General features: G+C 39.1%; 3 non-coding genes across 3 annotated transcripts; all 3 read right to left on the bottom strand.

Moving 5' to 3' along the window:
* Positions 1–5,472: 5,472 nt before the first annotated feature.
* trnav-cac (transfer RNA valine (anticodon CAC)) lies at positions 5,473–5,545 on the bottom strand. The gene has a single exon. It is a non-coding gene; the product is annotated as a tRNA-Val (tRNA).
* A 1,480-nt stretch (positions 5,546–7,025) lies between these two features.
* Positions 7,026–7,098, bottom strand: trnav-cac (transfer RNA valine (anticodon CAC)). Its single transcript has one exon. It is a non-coding gene; the product is annotated as a tRNA-Val (tRNA).
* A 2,765-nt stretch (positions 7,099–9,863) lies between these two features.
* trnav-cac (transfer RNA valine (anticodon CAC)) lies at positions 9,864–9,936 on the bottom strand. The gene has a single exon. It is a non-coding gene; the product is annotated as a tRNA-Val (tRNA).
* Positions 9,937–10,314: the final 378 nt, after the last annotated feature.

Genomic DNA, 10,314 nt, shown 5'->3' with positions numbered 1-10,314 from the left:
GGTTTTATGGGTATTATGACACCTCCACTGTGGGGCTTTTCCCAGTTTTATTTGACAATTTGTATCATGTTAAATATTAGCCACTATCGGGAGCCACTGTCAGTAACAGCCACATACATTTATTTTGGCATACTTTCATTCCGTTGACCTTTCTTTAATCTGTCACATCCTTGTGAATTGTTCCTGAGGGTTGCTAGCATTAGTGAATCATATTAAGCTAAAGTATTGCAATAATTTGGGACATGTAGCCTATTTGAATTGACAAACCTCAACTGTTTCAAACCATATGCTAGCCTAGGGGCATTGGGAAATATTGTCTAGACCAGTGATATTTAAAGTTGGGGTCGGGGGGACTGCAGTGGGGATATATATATTCATTATTTAGGAACAAAAAATTATGAGTACAGATTATTGTATGAGACAATATAGAAACGTTTTGAGAAAGTTAATTAGAAAAAAAGTATTTGATTGGGTAATTGAAGGTTATTTGTTGATGTAAAAAAAAATGTAACGTACCGATTTTAAAGTTGTATTTGGGGTGGGATCACAAGAAATGATTGCAAAAAAATGGGGACCCCAGAAATTCTGTAGGAAAACATGGTGTCCCTGCTGAAAAGGTTTGAATACCATTGGTCTAGACACATTTTTCCAGGGGAGATGAAGTTTATAAATTGACTGGCTGGGCCGTGGGACAGTGGATGCGCATTTATAAATCTAATGGAACCGCTAACAGGCACTACCCGCAGAATGCTGGGATGTTGGTGCTTCAACTCCCTGCTATTAACCAATTAGCATCCAGGATCCAAACAACCTGTTTTATAACATTGCATTGCCTCTGGTTATTGAAAGACATGTCTAAGACTGGTCTTTTCATGTATTCTGTAGGCCTATGTATTTGTTTCGTTTTTTTTCAGTTATCACTATCTGCCTCTGGTCTAAGATTGGTCTATTCATGTATTCTGCAGGCCTATTTATTTGTTTCGTTTTTTTCAGTTATGACCCTGTTTCGGTCATCACTATCTGTTTTGTTAAAATCTGTTTCAACCCCGGGTTCGAACCAGGGACCTTTCGCGTGTGAGGCAAACGTGATAACCACTACACTACATAAACTACAAGAAAAAGAGTGGAAGTCATGGAAAATGTTAGGAATGCCCACAAGTCTACCGCCCATAATATCCCAAATAGAGTACCACAGTAGGAGTCATAATACCCATAAGAACTAGCGGTCGAACAGGGAAATGGTTCCAATCGTTTTTCCACCATTCATATTCCCCACAGGGGATTTTAAAAACAATTAAAAAAGGCCCGTGTTTCTTCTTGGCTTACCCTGGCATGGTAACCGTGTAATTCTCTCTAGGACAAGGTGACTTTTATAAAAAATATTCGCCTGTATTTACCCCCCCAAAATTAAATGCTAATTAACTGCTAATGTGGCTATCATAAAGAACTACAAATGTATTATTTTAAGTGTTTCTAAAATCCCCTATGGGAAAAATGAATGGTGGAAAAATGGTTGGAACCATTTCCCTGTTTGACCGCTAGGTTTTATGGGTATTATGACACCTCCACTGTGGGGCTTTTCACAGTTTTATTTGACAATTTGTATCATGTTAAATATTAGCCACTATCTGGAGCCACTGTCAGTAACAGCCACATACATTTATTTTGGCATACTTTCATTCCGTTGACCTTTCTTTAATCTGTCACATCCTTGTGAATTGTTCCTGAGGGTTGCTAGCATTAATGAATCATATTAAGCTAAAGTATTGCAATAATTTGGGACATGTAGCCTTTTTGAATCATTATGGAACTCAGACCACACGTAGCAGGAATTTATTCAGAGCGCCCAAGCTAGCCACCCCAGCAGAGGGCGTTACGCGACTTAAAAGGGTAAGTCTGAATAGCAAATACTGAGAAGTGCGTAGGAAAAGCATGAATTCCTAAATTGGGATCGAGCCCTAAGTGAATAGGATTACTGTCTAATTTGTTAAAATGTGCTTCCGCCCGGTCTCCTTTCGCGTGTTAGGCGAACGTGATAACCACTACACTACGGAAACTGCATGAGTAGGATACTAAGGGTGTGACTTTGGCTGGGTGGGTGGGTGGGGCATTTATCGCTCTCAGAACCTAATGAAGTCAGAAATGACTTAGCTCATTAACTAAGCAATAAGGCTTGAGATCCTGGGAATTATCGTGTGAATAACTCCTGAATAAGCTCTCAGAACCTAATGAAGTCAGAAATGACTTAGTCCATTAACTAAGCAATAAGGCTTGAGATCCCGGGAATTATCGTGTGAATAACTCCTGAATAAGGGCTGATTCACCGTAGGGATGGTTTGGCTGAGCAGCCGGCTCTTGGTAGAGTCTTGGTGGTTCCAAACTTGTTCCTTTTAAATATGATGGAAGCCACTGTGTTCTTGGGTACCTTCAATGCTGCAGAAATGTATCGGTACCCTTCCCCACGTCTGTGCCTCGACACAATCCTGTCTCGGAGCTCTAGGGACAATTCCTTCCACCTCATGGCTTAGTTTATGCTCTGACATGCACTGTCAACTGTGGAACCTTATATAGACAGACAGGTGTGTGCCTTTTCAAATCATGACCAATCCATTGAATTTACCACAGGTGGACTCCAATCAAGTTGTAGAAACATCTCAAGGATGATCAATGGAAACAGGATGGACCTGAGCTCAATTTCCAGCCTCATAGCAAAGGGTCTGAAAACGTATGTAAATAAGGTATTTTTTAAATATTTTTTTATGAATTAAAAATGATATGTTATCGCTTTGTCATTATGGGGTATTGTGTGTAGATAGATTTTATTTGACTTAATCCATTTTCAGAATAAGGCTGTAACGTAACAAAATGTGGAAAAAAGTAAGGGGTCTGAATACTTTCCGAATGCACTGTAGCTATGCAGGCTAGCTACTTTTCCTTTGCTAGCCAGCCAACTAAATCTATCACACAATCACATCAAGCAGCTGAAATGACAGAAAACTGTCTGCACTTTTGTTTGTTTTACCTTGGATTATATTGCCATTTCTTTGGATATATCCATTATAATGACCCTGATCAATTAATTTGCCTGGCTCAGAGAAGCTGTCATTCTGGTCACATTCATACACATCGCACGGTGGAGGTCACCAAAAAAAACGGCAACATTGATCCACAGGTCGGAGAGGCAGACAGCAAGGTTTAGACAAACCTCAACTGTTTCAAACCATATGCTAGCCTAGGGGCATTGGGAAATATTGTCTAGACCAGTGATATTTAAAGTGGGGGTATATATATTCATTATTTAGGAACAAAAAATTATGAGTGCAGATTATTGTATGAGACAATATAGAAACGTTTTTGAGAAAGTTAATTAGAAAAAAAGTATTTGATTGGGTAATTGAAGGTTATTTGTTGATGTAAAAAAAAATGTAACGTACCGATTTTAAAGTTGCATTTGGGGTGGGATCACAAGAAATGATTGCAAAAAAATGGGGACCCCAGAAATTCTGTAGGAAAACATGGTGTCCCTGCTGAAAAGGTTTGAATACCATTGGTCTAGACACATTTTTCCAGGGGAGATGAAGTTTATAAATTGACTGGCTGGGCCGTGGGACAGTGGATGCGCATTTATAAATCTAATGGAACCGCTAACAGGCACTACCCGCAGAATGCTGGGATGGTGGTGCTTCAACTCCCTGCTATTAACCAATTAGCATCCAGGATCCAAACAACCTGTTTTATAACATTGCATTGCCTCTGGTTATTGAAAGACATGTCTAATACTGGTCTTTTCATGTATTCTGTAGGCTTATGTATTTGTTTCGTTTTTTTTCAGTTATCACTATCTGCCTCTGGTCTAAGATTGGTCTATTCATGTATTCTGCAGGCCTATTTATTTGTTTCGTTTTTTTCAGTTATGACCCTGTTTCGGTCATCACTATCTGTTTTGTTAAAATTTGTTTCCGCACGGTTTCGAACCAGTGACCTTTCGCGTGTGAGGCGAACGTGATAACCACTACACTACGGAAACTACAAGGAAAAGAGTGGAAGTCATGGAAAATGTTAGGAATGCCCACAAGTCTACCGCCCATAATATCCCAAATAGAGTACCACAGTAGGAGTCATAATACCCATAAGAACTAGCGGTCGAACAGGGTAATGGTTCCAATCGTTTTTCCACCATTCATATTCCCCACAGGGGATTTTAAAAACAATTAAAAAAGGCCTGTGTTTCTTGTTGGCTTACCCTGGCATGGTAACCGTGTAATTCTCTCTAGGACAAGGTGACTTTTATAAAAAATATTTTCCTGTATTTACCCCCCCAAAATTAAATGCTAATTAACTGCTAATGTGGCTATCATAAAGAACTACAAATGTATTATTTTAAGTGTTTCTAAAATCCCCTATGGGAAAAATGAATGGTGGAAAATGGTTGGAACCATTTCCCTGTTTGACCGCTAGGTTTTATTTGTATTATGACACCTCCACTGTGGGGCTTTTCCCAGTTTTATTTGACAATTTGTATCATGTTAAATATTAGCCACTATCGGGAGCCACTGTCAGTAACAGCCACATACATTTATTTTGGCATACTTTCATTCCGTTGACCTTTCTTTAATCTGTCACATCCTTGTGAATTGTTCCTGAGGGTTGCTAGCATTAGTGAATCATATTAAGCTAAAGTATTGCAATAATTTGGGACATGTAGCCTATTTGAATTGACAAACCTCAACTGTTTCAAACCATATGCTAGCCTAGGGGCATTGGGAAATATTGTCTAGACCAGTGATATTTAAAGTGGGGGTATATATATTCATTGTTTAGGAACAAAAAATTATGAGTGCAGATTATTGTATGAGACAATATAGAAACGTTTTTGAGAAAGTTAATTAGAAAAAAAGTATTTGATTGGGTAATTGAAGGTTATTTGTTGATGTAAAAAAAAATGTAACGTACCGATTTTAAAGTTGTATTTGGGGTGGGATCACAAGAAATGATTGCAAAAAATGGGGACCCCAGAAATTCTGTAGGAAAACATGGTGTCCCTGCTGAAAAGGTTTGAATACCATTGGTCTAGACACATTTTTCCAGGGGAGATGAAGTTTATAAATTGACTGGCTGGGCCGTGGGACAGTGGATGCGCATTTATAAATCTAATGGAACCGCTAACAGGCACTACCCGCAGAATGCTGGGATGGTGGTGCTTCAACTCCCTGCTATTAACCAATTAGCATCCAGGATCCAAACAACCTGTTTTATAACATTGCATTGCCTCTGGTTATTGAAAGACATGTCTAATACTGGTCTTTTCATGTATTCTGTAGGCCTATGTATTTGTTTCGTTTTTTTTCAGTTATCACTATCTGCCTCTGGTCTAAGATTGGTCTATTCATGTATTCTGCAGGCCTATTTATTTGTTTCGTTTTTTTCAGTTATGACCCTGTTTCTGTCATCACCATCTGTTTTGTTAAAATTTGTTTCCGCCCGGTTTCGAACCAGGGACCTTTCGCGTGTGAGGCGAACGTGATAACCACTACACTACGGAAACTACAAGAAAAAGAGTGGAAGTCATGGAAAATGTTAGGAATGCCCACAAGTCTACTGCCCATAATATCCCAAATAGAGTACCACAGTAGGAGTCATAATACCCATAAGAACTAGCGGTCGAACAGGGAAATGGTTCCAATCGTTTTTCCACCATTCATATTCCCCACAGGGGATTTTAAAAACAATTAAAAAAGGCCTGTGTTTCTTGTTGGCTTACCCTGGCATGGTAACCGTGTAATTCTCTCTAGGACAAGGTGACTTTTATAAAAAATATTTTCCTGTATTTACCCCCCCAAAATTAAATGCTAATTAACTGCTAATGTGGCTATCATAAAGAACTACAAATGTATTATTTTAAGTGTTTCTAAAATCCCCTATGGGAAAAATGAATGGTGGAAAATGGTTGGAACCATTTCCCTGTTTGACCGCTAGGTTTTATTTGTATTATGACACCTCCACTGTGGGGCTTTTCCCAGTTTTATTTGACAATTTGTATCATGTTAAATATTAGCCACTATCGGGAGCCACTGTCAGTAACAGCCACATACATTTATTTTGGCATACTTTCATTCCGTTGACCTTTCTTTAATCTGTCACATCCTTGTGAATTGTTCCTGAGGGTTGCTAGCATTAGTGAATCATATTAAGCTAAAGTATTGCAATAATTTGGGACATGTAGCCTATTTGAATTGACAAACCTCAACTGTTTCAAACCAAATGCTAGCCTAGGGGCATTGGGAAATATTGTCTAGACCAGTGATATTTAAAGTCGGGGTCGGGGGGACTGCAGTGGGGATATATATATTCATTATTTAGGAACAAAAAATTATGAGTACAGATTATTGTATGAGACAATATAGAAACGTTTTTGAGAAAGTTAATTAGAAAAAAGTATTTGATTGGGTAATTGAAGGTTATTTGTTGATGTAAAAAAAAATGTAACGTACCGATTTAAAGTTGTATTTGGGGTGGGATCACAAGAAATGATTGCAAAAAAATGGGGACCTCAGAAATTCTGTAGGAAAACATGGTGTCCCTGCTGAAAAGGTTTGAATACCATTGGTCTAGACACATTTTTCCAGGGGAGATGAAGTTTATAAATTGACTGGCTGGGCCGTGGGACAGTGGATGCGCATTTATAAATCTAATGGAACCGCTAACAGGCACTACCCGCAGAATGCTGGGATGGTGGTGCTTCAACTCCCTGCTATTAACCAATTAGCATCCAGGATCCAAACAACCTGTTTTATAACATTGCATTGCCTCTGGTTATTGAAAGACATGTCTAAGACTGGTCTTTTCATGTATTCTGTAGGCCTATGTATTTGTTTAGTTTTTTTTCAGTTATCACTATCTGCCTCTGGTTATTGAAAGACAGGTCTAAGACTGGTCTATTCATGTATTCTGCAGGCCTATGTATTTGTTTCGTTTTTTTCAGTTATGACCCTGTTTCTGTCATCACTATCTGTTTTGTTAAAATTTGTTTCCGCCCGGTTTCGAACCAGGGACCTTTCGCGTGTGAGGCGAACGTGATAACCACTACACTACAGAAACTACAAGAAAAAGAGTGGAAGTCATGGAAAATGTTAGGAATGCCCACAAGTCTACCGCCCATAATATCCCAAATAGAGTACCACAGTAGGAGTCATAATACCCATAAGAACTAGCGGTTGAACAGGGAAATGGTTCCAATCGTTTTTCCACCATTCATATTCCCCACAGGGGATTTTAAAAACAATTAAAAAAGGCCTGTGTTTCTTGTTGGCTTACCCTGGCATGGTAACCGTGTAATTCTCTCTAGGACAAGGTGACTTTTAGAAAAAATATTTGCCTGTATTTACCCCCCCAAAATGAAATGCTAATTAACTGCTAATGTGGCTATCATAAAGAACTACAAATGTATTATTTTAAGTGTTTCTAAAATCCCCTATGGGAAAAATGAATGGTGGAAAAATGGTTGGAACCATTTCCCTGTTTGGCCGCTAGGTTTTATGGGTATTATGACACCTCCACTGTGGGGCTTTTACCAGTTTTATTTGACAATTTGTATCATGTTAAATATTAGCCACTATCGGGAGCCACTGTCAGTAACAGCCACATACATTTATTTTGGCATACTTTCATTCCGTTGACCTTTCTTTAATCTGTCACATCCTTGTGAATTGTTCCTGAGGGTTGCTAGCATTAGTGAATCATATTAAGCTAAAGTATTGCAATAATTTGGAACATGTAGCCTATTTGAATCATTATGGAACTCAGACCACACGTAGCAGGAATTTATTCAGAGCGCCCAAGCTAGCCACCCCAGCAGAGTGCGTTACGCGACTTAAAAGGGTAAGTCTGAATAGCAAATACTGAGAAGTGCGTAGGAAAAGCATGAATTCCTAAATTGGGATCGAGCCCTAAGTGAATAGGCTTACTGTCTAATTTGTTAAAATGTGTTTCCGCCCGGTCTCCTTTCGCGTGTTAGGAGAACGTGATAACCGCTACACTACAAAAACTGCATGAGTAGAATACTAAGGGTGTGACTTTGGCTGGGTGGGTGGCTGGGTGGGTGGGGCATTTATCGCTCTCAGAACCTAATGAAGTCAGAAATGACTTAGTCCATTAACTAAGCAATAAGGCTTGAGATCCCGGGAATTATCGTGTGAATAACTCCTGAATAAGGGCTGATTCACCGTAGGGATGGTTTGGCTGAGCAGCCGGCTCTTGGAAGAGTCTTGGTGGTTCCAAACTTCTTCCTTTTAAGAATGATGGAAGCCACTGTGTTCTTGGGTACCTTCAATGCTGCAGAAATGTATCGGTACCCTTCCCCACGTCTGTGCCTCGACACAATCCTGTCTCGGAGCTCTAGGGACAATTCCTTCCACCTCATGGCTTAGTTTATGCACTGTCAACTGTGTAACCTTATATAGACAGACAGGTGTGTGCCTTTTCAAATCATGACCAATCCATTGAATTTACCACAGGTGGACTCCAATCAAGTTGTAGAAACATCTCAAGGATGATCAATGGAAACAGGATTGACCTGAGCTCAATTTCCAGCCTCATAGCAAAGGGTCTGAAAACGTATGTAAATAAGGTATTTTTTAAATCTTTTTTTTATGAATTAAAAATGATATGTTATCGCTTTGTCATTATGGGGTATTGTGTGTAGATAGATTTTATTTGACTTAATCCATTTTCAGAATAAGGCTGTAACGTAACAAAATGTGGAAAAAAGTAAGGGGTCTGAATACTTTCCGAATGCACTGTAGCTATGCAGGCTAGCTACTTTTCCTTTGCTAGCCAGCCAACTAAATCTATCACACAATCACATCAAGCAGCTGAAATGACAGAAAACTGTCTGCACTTTTGTTTGTTTTACCTTGGATTATATTGCCATTTCTTTGGATATATCCATTATAATGACCCTGATAAATTAATTTGCCTGGCTCAGAGAAGCTGTCATTCTGGTCACATTCATACACATCGCACGGTGGAGGTCACCAAAAAAACGGCAACATTGATCCACAGGTCAGAGAGGCAGACAGCAAGGTTTAGACAAACCTCAGCTGTTTCAAACCATATGCTAGCCTAGGGGCATTGGGAAATATTGTCTAGACCAGTGATTTTTAAAGTTGGGGTCGGGGGGACTGCAGTGGGGATATATATATTCATTATTTAGGAACAAAAAATTATGAGTACAGATTATTGTATGAGACAATATAGAAACGTTTTTGAGAAAGTTAATTAGAAAAAAAGTATTTGATTGGGTAATTGAAGGTTATTTGTTGATGTAAAAAATAAATGTAACGTACCGATTTTAAAGTTGTATTTGGGGTGGGATCACAAGAAATGATTGCAAAAAAATGGGGACCCCAGAAATTCTGTAGGAAAACATGGTGTCCCTGCTGAAAAGGTTTGAATACCATTGGTCTAGACACATTTTTCCAGGGGAGATGAAGTTTATAAATTGACTGGCTGGGCCGTGGGACAGTGGATGCGCATTTATAAATCTAATGGAACCGCTAACAGGCACTACCCGCAGAATGCTGGGATGGTGGTCCTTCAACTCCCTGCTATTAACCAATTAGCATCCAGGATCCAAACAACCTGTTTTATAACATTGCATTGCCTCTGGTTATTGAAAGACATGTCTAAGACTGGTCTTTTCATGTATTCTGTAGGCCTATGTATTTGTTTCGTTTTTTTCAGTTATCACTATCTGCCTCTGGTCTAAGATTGGTCTATTCATGTATTCTGCAGGCCTATTTATTTGTTTCGTTTTTTTCAGTTATGACCCTGTTTCGGTCATCACTATCTGTTTTGTTAAAATTTGTTTCCACCCGGTTTCGAACCGGGGACCTTTCGCGTGTGAGGCGAACGTGATAACCACTACACTACAGAAACTACAAAAAAAAGAGTGGAAGTCATGGAAAAGGTTAGGAATGCCCACAAGTCTACCGCCCATAATATCCCAAATAGAGTACCACAGTAGGAGTCATAATACCCATAAGAACTAGCGGTCGAACAGGGAAATGGTTCCAATCGTTTTTCCACCATTCATATTCCCCACAGGGGATTTTAAAAACAATTCAAAAAGGCCTGTGTTTCTTGTTGGCTTACCCTGGCATGGTAACCGTGTAATTCTCTCTAGGACAAGGTGACTTTTATAAAAAATATTCGCCTGTATTTACCCCCCCAAAATTAAATGCTAATTAACTGCTAATGTGGCTATCATAAAGAACTACAAATGTATTATTTTAAGTGTTTCTAAAATCCCCTATG

This window comes from Salmo trutta, unplaced genomic scaffold (assembly GCF_901001165.1).
Source record: "Salmo trutta unplaced genomic scaffold, fSalTru1.1, whole genome shotgun sequence".
Taxonomy (NCBI): Eukaryota; Metazoa; Chordata; class Actinopteri; order Salmoniformes; family Salmonidae; genus Salmo; species Salmo trutta.
Note: the sequence above shows the minus strand (reverse complement) of the source record. Positions and strands in the feature narration are given on the sequence as shown.